The following is a 14,418-nucleotide window of genomic DNA, read 5'->3' as shown; positions in this document are numbered from 1 at the left end:
GTAAAGACTAGGTGAAAGAGTTCCCTAGCTAGTGTTTTTGATCAAAAATTGGGGTGCCTTAAGAATTACTTGCATAAAATCAAGATTAAACAGGGTTCAACTCCTAAAGTGGCAAGAGTTCGCAATATTCCTTTGTTGGCAAAGGAAAGTATGAAAGCAAAACTTGATAAATTAAAGGCAAATGGAATAATAGAAGAGGCAGAGGCAACCGAGTGGCTTTCTCCCATCGTGATGGCCCGAAAGGCCAATGGGGAGGCAAGACTCTGTGTTGATTTGAGAGAATTGAACAAGGCGGTGGTGGTAGATCATTATCCGTTGCCTAATTTCAAGGAAATGCTCTGTTCTCTCAATGGGGGTAGACACTTTTTTCATCACTCGACCTTTCTTCGGCCTACCATCAGGTTAGATTACACCCCTCTTCCCAAAATGTAACTGCGTTTGTAACGCTTTATGGTACTTTTACTTTTTTAGGATGCCTTTCGCCTTAATTTCTGCTGCATCCGTATTCCAAAGGGTTATGGAGCATGTTTTGAAAGATCTCAAAGGTATAAATATATACCAGGATGATGTTCTTATTTTTGGTGTGAATTCTGAAGAACATGATTAGAGAATTAGATCTGTTTTGACAAACCTGAATGAAGCCGGTCTAACTTTGCGAGTTGATAAATGCAAATTTGATGTACTTGAAATTGAGTATTTGGGTCACTTGATCTCAGAGAAAGGAATTAGGCCTAAACCCTCTCTAGTTGATGCCCTTTGGAAACTTAACGCCCCCCAGAACAGTGAAGAACTTGTAAAATTCTTGGGTATGGCAGAATGTTATCATACATTTGTGCCCAATTTTGCAACTGTGACTAGGCTTCTACGTGATCTTCTAAAGAAAGGTTGTGATTTTGAATGGTCAAAAGTTTGTAACAATGAATTTGAGAGTCTCAAGATGTGTCTTAATCATGCACAAGATCTAAGCAGTTTTGATCCAAAAAAGGATTCTTATTTAATGACTGATGCAAGTTCAAAAGGTCTAATGTTTGTTCTCCTTCAGAAATCAGAAGGGAAAGAAAATGTTGTGTTGTTTTTGTCCAGATCTTGAAGAGGAGCGGAGTTTAACTACTCTGTAGTAGAGAGGGAAGCATTAGCTATATATTGGTCTATTCGCAAGCTGAGAAAATTTCTTTGGGAAGCAAATTTCAGGTCCTGACAGACCATAAACTTTTGAAAGAAGTTTTTGAAAAAATGGATTTGATTTTGTTTCTCATAGGATACGTAAATGGGTGGTCGCTCTGCAGGAATTTAATTTTCTAATCTCTTATCTCCAAGGTACTTCTAATATGCTAGCGGATTGTCTATCAAGACTTGGTACTGGACGTGAGGAAAATTTGGAAAGGAATCTGTTTGGTGGAGAAGAATTTGAGGAAGATGTAGATGTCTGTTTGCTAAGTGATGGTATTGTATCTGAAAGTGATTGGAAGAAAGCTCTGCTTGAAGATGAACTTCTGCAGAAGGTCATAAAAATGATTTTGGTAGGTTGCTGTGAGAAGAGACAGTGTGATGATGACTTGATTGGTTTTTGGCAAGTCAAAAATGATTAATCAGTTGTAGATGACGTACTTTTGAGAGGGAGCAAATTAATTCCTCCGCGTATGTTGTGGAACACGTTATTGAAAGCTGCTCATGCTAGTCATATGGGAATTGTAAAAACAAAAGAAAGGTTAAGGGAGGCATATTGGTGGACTGCTATGGATGTTTGGATTGAAAGAGAGGTAAGGAATTGTTCTGATTGTGCTTGCAGCGACAAGATATTGAAATGTAGGAATCAACCCATGGTTGTGAGGGAACAATCCAGTGGTCCCTGGATTGATATTTGTGTTGACTTTTTAGGCCCTATCAAATTGAAGTCACTTGACAGGTATGTATTGGGCTGCTTAGACATGCTTTCTCACTGGCCTGAGATTAAAATTGTAAGTTCTATAGAGTCTTCAATTGTGATTCAGTTTCTGGATGATTTATTCGAAAGAGAAGGTTTTCCCGTGTCAATGCTGTCCGATAATTGGGTACAATTCACCTCTGCTGTTGTTGAGGAGTTTTTGTCGTCCAGAGGTATAAAACACAAGAAGGCTGCTCTTTATCACCCGGAGAGCAATGGAGTTGTGGAAAGGTTTGTGAAGGTCTTAAAGGAGACTCTACAACAGGCTGTTGCGGCTGGAGGAGATTGGGAATTGGCAATGATGAGAAAAGTCAGGGAATGCAGATTTACGCCACACTCATCTACAGGTGTCTCACCTTTTCGTTTATTTAAGAAAAGAGTAGCCAACGTGGAGTTGTCTCCTTCATGGGTCTCTACTAAAATATTCTTGGTAGATGAGTATGCTGATAGTGTGACTGGCTGGAAGGAAAGAGAAACCTTGATTAAAGAAAAGAGGAAGAAATGGTTTGATATGAGGAAAGCAGTCAAGCACACTAATGTTTCTGTGGGTGACTGGGTGAAAATAAAATCTCCTCGTTTGGGAAAGGCAAATTTACAAATTTAGCGTTCCCTTCAAGGTTATTAAAGTTTTCAGAACTGCTGTGAAAATTAGCAATCACAAAGTTTGGAATTTGAACAGAGTGGTTAAATGTCATCCAGGAAATATGTCAAATAATTCAGGAAGTGTGTCAAATGATTCTGAGGTTGTTCCTTCTCAGAACAATGTTAGACCTCGCAGAGAGGTTCAACGTCTTTCTAGATTTCAAGACTATGTTTAATTGCATTCAATTATTTACCTGTTAATTATGTTTGTCTCTTGTAAATATCAAATTTCTTTTATTCTTTTCTATATTTTCTCATTTTCTTTGTTTTGTTAGTTGGTGTTAAGAGGGGAGGTAATGTAGTGTTCTTAAAGGTTCCTTGGTAATTTTTAACCAAGAACGTAGAATGGAAGTAACTCACTAGGATCTGGAATGTAAGCAACAGTCACTTGACGGTTGCAAGAGCTTATGTTGGATGGGGTCGTCTTATCTCTGTTCCTGAATAAACATTGTTTGAAATTACCTAACCAAGCTTTGATTATCATACTTTAAATGCATGTGGCATTCTACACCCTACCTGTAATTTTTGGGGTGATTGTATCCACACAATATGTTGTATAACCATTTATGTGCACCTTGTCTACGGCTAGGTCTCTTGGAAAACACAGATATCAGTGTTTCATATGGCAGTAAACCATTCAGGATCTTGCGGATTAGAATAAATCCCCACCAAGTTCCAAGATATTAGTGTTATTCTATTGTTTACCTCATATCTATCGGCGGGGACACCCCCATGAGGGTCTGCACTACTTGGTAGAGCAATATCAGAGGTTTGAATGAGCGAGCATTTAGGTGAATGACATTGCCACGGAGGTAAAAATATAGCTGTACCAATTGTATTGTTGGGTATCACCTCAATAACTACAATCAGCAGATTCCCAGCAACTGATTCGGTAGGAAGGTTGGTGCCCTGGGTCCCAAAAATGGATACATTATCAGAGCTCAGTGGATCTACAGGAGGTGCATTGATATGTGTATCCAAGCATGCCTTAGCTCTATATATGGACTGTCAGTGATAGGTTTCTCAGTAAATCTCCTTGCAGTTTCCCTACTGGGAGACCTGGAATCAAAGGACCCCATTACTTCCGAACAAACATTAGATTGTGATACAGACATGTTACCCCCTGAAAGGGCTACATTCTCAGCTCTTACTCCATTCGATTGGGTCAAGGGGGTCAGTCAATCATTGTCATCCAAGGGGTAAAAGACATCAAAATGATTATTAACTGGAACAGTATACCTAAGCTGCCTCTTCCCCCCCCATTAGGTGCTCCCAGGGTGGTATCTGTGCGGCACAGTGATGTTTATATAAATATCCAAGGGGTAAGATACTGATCCCCGTTCGCGCCATGGACCAGTTACCTGCCCTTTCTAATATTGCATGAACTAAATCGGGTGACCCAAAGGAAACTACTATACAGTCACCTTCTCGAGACTTGTTTGAATTCCCTACCCAACTAACCCGTCTCACCATTTTGAATTCCGAAAAGAGCAGATTTACTAACCGTGTCCTCCTTTTTAACTTATGTAATGATTTGTTTTTCAAATTAGTCCAATGTTCTAACACTCCAGGGGCAATTTGGGAACGTTGGCTAGCACTATAGTATACAGTGTTGCTTTTGAAGGTAAGTGAAGTGTGATGGTACCTGACAGTTCTCTCCCCAATTTGTTGTAGAGTCCCTTGTTCCTTAGGGGCTGTGCTTCCTCACCGCATACATGTTTAAACATATTAGGGAGAGATTGATGCTAAAGGTTCAGGGTTTTCGTGTATAGGAAGTAATGGCGCTCAGCGTAGTCACGTCAGTGTCTATGAATGTCAGTGTTAAGTATGGCACTACTTGGGAAGGGGAGACCCTTGCAACCCCTTAATCTGTGTAGGGAGACCCTACAACATGCAAATATACCTGTATCCTGTGTACACATACAATCTTAAAACAAGCTATACAAGTGAAATTCAAAAGCAAACGGAACAATATTCTTTGTCGATATCTTGGTTTCTTTTATTTTTTGATGTACAACGCAGCCAGCCGACATGTGTTTTGTCAGGGCACAAGTAGTCCCCCGACTTTTCAGGGCTGAAAGGATTTACCAGAACTCTGTAGTCCCTAAACCGATGATAATTCCAACTCGGTAGTGCACGAGTGTTCGTAAATTCAATATCCTGGATGATGTGAAAGCAGGTCACTGTCAGGTGGGTCAGAAAATGGCTTAATCGTGATGCCGGTGATGATTCCACCCCGGCACCGCTGAAACTGGGCCAAATAACGTGGCTGGAGTACTAGAGCAATTTTCCTAAGGAAGATTCCGGAGCCGCCAGGACGTTAGCAATTCTCGTTGTCCAAATGGACGAGGCAAGCACACACACGTGTTTAACCTAGAACTGTCCGAAACCGAACCCCTTGTGGCATTTTAAGTGTTCTTTGACTGTATTGATGAGAAGGTTATTCTACTTCCGATTATACTGGCAAATTTTGCTTTGCTACATACCTATCGAACCTTGAAGCCCATCCTGCTTACTTTGGACTTTGTAATACATGCCGTTGCGATGTAAAAATGTTTGGGCCTTACTAAGACATCATCTCGAAAAACACAAATATATTTTTCTATAATGATGTTAAAAAATGTTTAAATACGGATCCCCTGCCATCATGATCGTATTAAGGTAAAGACTGAAGACTCGCACTGAAGGTATGTGTTATATTTGATCTATGTCTCTTTTCCCTTCTGTGTATAACAGTATGTCACTGACAAAATGTCACAAAAAGCCCTATTTTACATAACATCAGACTTTCTGTTCTTACTCATTGTACAGCTAACCATTTTAATTGTTTTACGTAGCTAATGCTGTTTTTGTCTCTGAAGTGTGGTGGAAGCTCACTACCATTTTTACAGTCTTTGATGTCATAAAGCAGATAGTAAAACAATTCAGCTTACAAAGATCAACATAATGTGCCTGTTGTTCTTCTCCAGTCCTTGCTCTCTTGCTTTCCATGTTTTTCTTTGGTAACCTAGGGATTGCTTCAACTTCATTGACTAAAAGATCCTGAATGAGGTTTTAGTTGATGCATACATTTCTAGAAAGAGCTTTATGTTGGTTTTCTTCATTTTTAGAGGGTCTCTTCTAAGCCAGCTCGATCCCTCCATTTCGATCCTCAATCTGTCTATTTCTGTTTACTTCCATACTATCTATATATCATTACTATCTAAATATCACTACTATCATGTGCCCTCTTGCCACCCTTATCAGATCTTATGATCGCCATGTTTTTTCATATATGGATAAAACGCAGCTTGCAATTGGTTGGATTATCAGGCCCCCTTTTCAGTTTTGAAACTTTGAATGCTTCTGGACCTCCAACAATGGATGAGTGTGAAACCTTGCATCCTTGGCTGGTAAAATGTAAGAAGTTTATTTAAGTAAAAAGCCTGTTACACAGTGCGCCATAGCTGCAGACCCTTGACCCCAAATAATGAACAGCCAATGTTCTAGGCTGCTGAGTACAGTCGGTACAGAGCTGTGTTTCTGTTTAATATGGCCCATAAATGCTTTATCTCAGAGATCAGCATGAATCTGCATATTAACCCTCTGCGCTACTTTATAATGAGTGATGACTGTCACCAAACTAAATCTTGATCTCGCTTAACAAGAAACATTTTTCACCAGTTATCTTGACAATCTGCAATCTTTCTGTGCAAATAATTGAATGTTCTATATAGTATAGCAGTCTCTGCCTTTTTTGACTACGGTATTAGTTCAGATTCATCTATCGTTTTTGGCCTCATTTCTATAAACGACACTTTAGTTCCATCTTCAGAAGATAGGCAGCATGTATTTGTATTTGAATTATATGAACAAGATGAATTATAAAAGGTCTGCAGCCTGCCAATATTCCTCCAGCAATCTTTAGCTGGAGGGATATTGGCAGGGTACCTAGCAAAATGTGTTTCCCTGTTCTTTTTGCGGTGCTATTCATGTTACAGCACACTGTGTGTGTAAAAAACAATATTGCCTTTGCTGTTCTCTTTAGAGAAGTGCCTAAAATTCCTGTTGTGTCCTCTTGCATGTGTGACTAACAAGCGCAGTAGGTCGATGCCTTTTAAATACATAAGAACTGTTACTCATTAGTGGAGCTTTGTTAGCATAAGGGGAAATTGGCAGCAGGTAAGCCAAAGCAAACAGAAGGAAACCTCATGGTGAGCGAGCTACTTGGGTGAAGGCATGCACTTCTTGAACTGTTTTCTATGGCAAAATAAGATCAAAGCATCTATTTTAGTATTTGTGTAACTCCCTTGAATAGGCCGCCCTACTGTGCCTTGATCGGTGTTTTGTTTAAACGTATCTGCAACTAAAACATGATTGAAGGTCATTCTTCATGATGCTGATTTTGTAAATTTAAGGCTGAATTTTTTAATTTTTTATTTACTGTTCAAAAACACCCTTAAGTTCTTACAACCAAAAGCTATGTTACTCATCTACTAAGGTGGTTTGTCGCAGGCTTTCTCCCATTGCAATGAATGGAAATGCAGCTCTTTGATAGTTAATAGCTCACTGTTCTATATTGGGATTTAAACTTATAAACTCCAAGTAACAAAAGGGTTTGTCTGAGAGAAGCAGTAATGCACTGTCCTATTTACATTGCATGCAATTTTTGATCTGCATGGTTCACTAGCGGCTTTGCATCAGGCATTTTAACCTCCTCTGCTACTTTATGATACATCAAAACTTCCACTATACAAAACTCAGATCTCTCGGCAGCACGTCCATCAATTTTTATCATATTTATGCATGCCACTGCATCATCTTCAGGTGGGATCTTTTGATGGCTTGTGTGCTGCTCAGTACTTCTTGTGAATTTCCATGTTAACCCAAACTCAACCATTTGCACAGTTTGAATACCAGGAAAAAGCTGCATCACATAAGGTGTAACACAAAATACAGATTAATAGACCAGTTTCAGATAATGGATGCTAACAATGAAGCACATGGGCACGTGCCTGTTTGGCCTAAACTGGAATCCCAGGTAACTATTTTTCCTATTGGGGTCTCCAGAACTTTCCCATCCATAGTTTGTAAGAATTCGAGCATTTGCTAACTATCTTGTCTTCAATTGCCGGTTTCCAGTCTGTAAGGTATTTGGATTTGAAAAGCGGCATTAAAGTCACCCGCAACTATAATTTAGAGTGTAGTTGGTAACCTCCCACTAATTCATCTAACAGTGAAAGTACCCAAGATTTGATACTAAAAGATTCTGACCTGGCATAAACATTGAACAAGGTCAGAATTAAACCAGCAGAGAAAGCAAGCTGAATTCCCATAAGGTCAAGCAAATGTATTAATAATTGCTTATACTTACAGGCTAGGGTATTTTGAACTAATATTAGCAGTCCCCTCTGGCCCTATGTAGTGTTCTTGAAGGTTCCTTTGTAAGGAAGTAGTCCCTGGTAAGGTTTACATTTCAATGAAAGGTGACTCCTTGGTGAGTTGGTCTCATCAACGCGATCTCTATGTTTTGTTAGATCCGAATAATGATCCTCCTGTGTGCTTAAAGGAGATGCCATCTGTCTGTCATATAGTGCAAGAGTGTAAAGACTAGGTGAAAGAGTTCCCTAGCTAGTGTTTTTGATCAAAAATTGGGGTGCCTTAAGAATTACTTGCATAAAATCAAGATTAAACAGGGTTCAACTCCTAAAGTGGCAAGAGTTCGCAATATTCCTTTGTTGGCAAAGGAAAGTATGAAAGCAAAACTTGATAAATTAAAGGCAAATGGAATAATAGAAGAGGCAGAGGCAACCGAGTGGCTTTCTCCCATCGTGATGGCCCGAAAGGCCAATGGGGAGGCAAGACTCTGTGTTGATTTGAGAGAATTGAACAAGGCGGTGGTGGTAGATCATTATCCGTTGCCTAATTTCAAGGAAATGCTCTGTTCTCTCAATGGGGGTAGACACTTTTTTCATCACTCGACCTTTCTTCGGCCTACCATCAGGTTAGATTACACCCCTCTTCCCAAAATGTAACTGCGTTTGTAACGCTTTATGGTACTTTTACTTTTTTAGGATGCCTTTCGCCTTAATTTCTGCTGCATCCGTATTCCAAAGGGTTATGGAGCATGTTTTGAAAGATCTCAAAGGTATAAATATATACCAGGATGATGTTCTTATTTTTGGTGTGAATTCTGAAGAACATGATTAGAGAATTAGATCTGTTTTGACAAACCTGAATGAAGCCGGTCTAACTTTGCGAGTTGATAAATGCAAATTTGATGTACTTGAAATTGAGTATTTGGGTCACTTGATCTCAGAGAAAGGAATTAGGCCTAAACCCTCTCTAGTTGATGCCCTTTGGAAACTTAACGCCCCCCAGAACAGTGAAGAACTTGTAAAATTCTTGGGTATGGCAGAATGTTATCATACATTTGTGCCCAATTTTGCAACTGTGACTAGGCTTCTACGTGATCTTCTAAAGAAAGGTTGTGATTTTGAATGGTCAAAAGTTTGTAACAATGAATTTGAGAGTCTCAAGATGTGTCTTAATCATGCACAAGATCTAAGCAGTTTTGATCCAAAAAAGGATTCTTATTTAATGACTGATGCAAGTTCAAAAGGTCTAATGTTTGTTCTCCTTCAGAAATCAGAAGGGAAAGAAAATGTTGTGTTGTTTTTGTCCAGATCTTTAAGAGGAGCGGAGTTTAACTACTCTGTAGTAGAGAGGGAAGCATTAGCTATATATTGGTCTATTCGCAAGCTGAGAAAATTTCTTTGGGAAGCAAATTTCAGGTCCTGACAGACCATAAACTTTTGAAAGAAGTTTTTGAAAAAATGGATTTGATTTTGTTTCTCATAGGATACGTAAATGGGTGGTCGCTCTGCAGGAATTTAATTTTCTAATCTCTTATCTCCAAGGTACTTCTAATATGCTAGCGGATTGTCTATCAAGACTTGGTACTGGACGTGAGGAAAATTTGGAAAGGAATCTGTTTGGTGGAGAAGAATTTGAGGAAGATGTAGATGTCTGTTTGCTAAGTGATGGTATTGTATCTGAAAGTGATTGGAAGAAAGCTCTGCTTGAAGATGAACTTCTGCAGAAGGTCATAAAAATGATTTTGGTAGGTTGCTGTGAGAAGAGACAGTGTGATGATGACTTGATTGGTTTTTGGCAAGTCAAAAATGATTAATCAGTTGTAGATGACGTACTTTTGAGAGGGAGCAAATTAATTCCTCCGCGTATGTTGTGGAACACGTTATTGAAAGCTGCTCATGCTAGTCATATGGGAATTGTAAAAACAAAAGAAAGGTTAAGGGAGGCATATTGGTGGACTGCTATGGATGTTTGGATTGAAAGAGAGGTAAGGAATTGTTCTGATTGTGCTTGCAGCGACAAGATATTGAAATGTAGGAATCAACCCATGGTTGTGAGGGAACAATCCAGTGGTCCCTGGATTGATATTTGTGTTGACTTTTTAGGCCCTATCAAATTGAAGTCACTTGACAGGTATGTATTGGGCTGCTTAGACATGCTTTCTCACTGGCCTGAGATTAAAATTGTAAGTTCTATAGAGTCTTCAATTGTGATTCAGTTTCTGGATGATTTATTCGAAAGAGAAGGTTTTCCCGTGTCAATGCTGTCCGATAATTGGGTACAATTCACCTCTGCTGTTGTTGAGGAGTTTTTGTCGTCCAGAGGTATAAAACACAAGAAGGCTGCTCTTTATCACCCGGAGAGCAATGGAGTTGTGGAAAGGTTTGTGAAGGTCTTAAAGGAGACTCTACAACAGGCTGTTGCGGCTGGAGGAGATTGGGAATTGGCAATGATGAGAAAAGTCAGGGAATGCAGATTTATGCCACACTCATCTACAGGTGTCTCACCTTTTCGTTTATTTAAGAAAAGAGTAGCCAACGTGGAGTTGTCTCCTTCATGGGTCTCTACTAAAATATTCTTGGTAGATGAGTATGCTGATAGTGTGACTGGCTGGAAGGAAAGAGAAACCTTGATTAAAGAAAAGAGGAAGAAATGGTTTGATATGAGGAAAGCAGTCAAGCACACTAATGTTTCTGTGGGTGACTGGGTGAAAATAAAATCTCCTCGTTTGGGAAAGGCAAATTTACAAATTTAGCGTTCCCTTCAAGGTTATTAAAGTTTTCAGAACTGCTGTGAAAATTAGCAATCACAAAGTTTGGAATTTGAACAGAGTGGTTAAATGTCATCCAGGAAATATGTCAAATAATTCAGGAAGTGTGTCAAATGATTCTGAGGTTGTTCCTTCTCAGAACAATGTTAGACCTCGCAGAGAGGTTCAACGTCTTTCTAGATTTCAAGACTATGTTTAATTGCATTCAATTATTTACCTGTTAATTATGTTTGTCTCTTGTAAATATCACATTTCTTTTATTCTTTTCTATATTTTCTCATTTTCTTTGTTTTGTTAGTTGGTGTTAAGAGGGGAGGTAATGTAGTGTTCTTAAAGGTTCCTTGGTAATTTTTAACCAAGAACGTAGAATGGAAGTAACTCACTAGGATCTGGAATGTAAGCAACAGTCACTTGACGGTTGCAAGAGCTTATGTTGGATGGGGTCGTCTTATCTCTGTTCCTGAATAAACATTGTTTGAAATTACCTAACCAAGCTTTGATTATCATACTTTAAATGCATGTGGCATTCTACACCCTACCTGTAATTTTTGGGGTGATTGTATCCACACAATATGTTGTATAACCATTTATGTGCACCTTGTCTACGGCTAGGTCTCTTGGAAAACACAGATATCAGTGTTTCATATGGCAGTAAACCATTCAGGATCTTGCGGATTAGAATAAATCCCCACCAAGTTCCAAGATATTAGTGTTATTCTATTGTTTACCTCATATCTATCGGCGGGGACACCCCCATGAGGGTCTGCACTACTTGGTAGAGCAATATCAGAGGTTTGAATGAGCGAGCATTTAGGTGAATGACATTGCCACGGAGGTAAAAATATAGCTGTACCAATTGTATTGTTGGGTATCACCTCAATAACTACAATCAGCAGATTCCCAGCAACTGATTCGGTAGGAAGGTTGGTGCCCTGGGTCCCAAAAATGGATACATTATCAGAGCTCAGTGGATCTACAGGAGGTGCATTGATATGTGTATCCAAGCATGCCTTAGCTCTATATATGGACTGTCAGTGATAGGTTTCTCAGTAAATCTCCTTGCAGTTTCCCTACTGGGAGACCTGGAATCAAAGGACCCCATTACTTCCGAACAAACATTAGATTGTGATACAGACATGTTACCCCCTGAAAGGGCTACATTCTCAGCTCTTACTCCATTCGATTGGGTCAAGGGGGTCAGTCAATCATTGTCATCCAAGGGGTAAAAGACATCAAAATGATTATTAACTGGAACAGTATACCTAAGCTGCCTCTTCCCCCCCCATTAGGTGCTCCCAGGGTGGTATCTGTGCGGCACAGTGATGTTTATATAAATATCCAAGGGGTAAGATACTGATCCCCGTTCGCGCCATGGACCAGTTACCTGCCCTTTCTAATATTGCATAAACTAAATCGGGTGACCCAAAGGAAACTACTATACAGTCACCTTCTCGAGACTTGTTCGAATTCCCTAGCCAACTAACCCGTCTCACCATTTTGAATTCCGAAAAGAGCAGATTTACTAACCGTGTCCTCCTTTTTAACTCATATGATGATTTGTTTTTCAAATTAGTCCAATGTTCTAACACTCCAGGAGCAATTTGGGAACGTTGGCTAGCACTATAGTATACAGTGTTGCTTTTGAAGGTAAGTGAAGTGTGTGATGGTACCTGACAGTTCTCTCCCCAATTTGTTGTAGAGTCCCTTGTTCCTTAGGGGCTGTGCTTCCTCACTGCATACATGTTTAAACATATTAGGGAGAGATTGATGCTAAAGGTTCAGGGTTTTCGTGTATAGGAAGTAATGGCGCTCAGCGTAGTCAAGTCAGTGTCTATGAATGTCAGTGTTAAGTATGGCGCTACTTGGGAAGGGGAGACCCTTGCAACCCCTTAATCTGTGTAGGGAGACCCTACAACATGCAAATATACCTGTATCCTGTGTAAACATACAATCTTAAAACAAGCTATACAAGTGAAATTCAAAAGCAAACAGAACAATATTCTTTGTCGATATCTTGGTTTCTTTTATTTTTTGATGTACAACGCAGCCAGCCGACATGTGTTTCGTCAGGGTACAAGTAGTCCCCCGACTTTTCAGGGCTGAAAGGATTTACCAGAACTCTGTAGTCCCTAAGCCGATGATAATTCCAACTCGGTAGTGCACGAGTGTCTGTAAATTCAATATCCTGGATGACGTGAAAGCAGGTCACTGTCAGGTGGGTCAGAAAATGGCTTAATCGTGATGCAGGTGATAATTCCACCCGGCACCGCTGAAACTGGGCCAAATAACGTAGCTGGAGTACTAGAGCAATTTTCCTAAGGAAGATTCCGGAGCCGCCAGGACGTTAGCAATTCTCGTTGTCCAAATGGACGAGGCAAGCACACACACGTGTTTAACCTAGAACTGTCCGAAACCGAACCCCTTGTGGCATTTTAAGTGTTCTTTGAAGGTATTGATGAGAAGGTTATTCTACTTCTGATTATACTGGCAAATTTTGCTTTGCTGCATACCTATCGAAGCTGGGAAGCCCATCCTGCTTACTTTGGACTTTGTAATACATGCCGTTGCGATGTACAAATGTTTGGGCCCTACTAAGACATCATCTCGAAAAACACGAATATATTTTTCTATAATGATGTTAAAAAAAATTTTAATACGGATCCCCTGCCATCATGATCGTATTAAGGTAAAGACTGAAGACTCGCACTGAAGGTATGTGTTATATTTGATCTATGTCTTTTTTCCCTTCTGTGTATAACAGTATGTCACTGACAAAATGTCACAAAAAGCCCTATTTTCCATAACATCAGACTTTCTTTTCTTACTCATTGTACAACTAACCATTTTTATTGTTTTACGTAGCTAATGCTGTTTTTGTCTCTGAAGTGTGGTGGAAGCTCACTACCATTTTTACAGTCTTTGATGTCATAAAGCAGATAGTAAAACCAATTCAGCTTACAAAGATCAACATAATCTGCCTGTTGTTCTTCTCCAGTGCTTGCTCTCTTGCTTTCCATGTTTTTCTTTGGTAACCTAGGTATTGCTTCAACTTCATTGACTAAAAGATCCTGAATGAGGTTTTAGTTGATGCATACATTTCTAGAAAGAGCTTTATGTTCGTTTTCTTCATTTTTAGAGGGTCTCTTCTAAGCCAGCTCGATCCCTCCATTTCGATCCTTAATCTGTCTATTTCTGTTTACTTCCATACTATCTATATATCATTACTATCTAAATATCACTACTATCATGTGCCCTCTTGCCACCCTTATCAGATATTATGATCGCCATGCTCTTTCATATATGGATAAAACGCAGCTTGCAATTGGTTGGATTATCAGGCCCCCTTTTCAGTTTTGAAACTTTGAATGCTTCTGGACCTCCAACAATGGATGAGTGTGAAAGCTTGCATCCTTGGCTGGTGAAATTTAAGCAGTTTATTTAAGTAAAAAGCCTGTTACACAGTGCGCCATAGCTGCAGACCCCGGACCCCAAATAATGAACAGCCAATGTTCTAGGCGGCTGAGTACAGTCGGTACAGAGCTGTGTTTCTGTTTAATATGGCCCATAAATGCTTTATCTCAGAGATCAGCATGAATCTGCATATTAACCCTCTGCGCTACTTTATAATGAGTGATGACTGTCACCAAATCTTGATCTCGCTTAACAGGAAACATTATTCACCAGTTATCTTGACAATCTGCAATCTTTCTGTGCGAATAATTGAATG

This window comes from Lissotriton vulgaris, chromosome 5, assembly GCF_964263255.1.
Source record: "Lissotriton vulgaris chromosome 5, aLisVul1.2, whole genome shotgun sequence".
NCBI lineage: Eukaryota > Metazoa > Chordata > Amphibia > Caudata > Salamandridae > Lissotriton > Lissotriton vulgaris.
The sequence above is the reverse complement of the archived record's forward strand: the minus strand, read 5'-3'. Positions refer to the sequence as shown.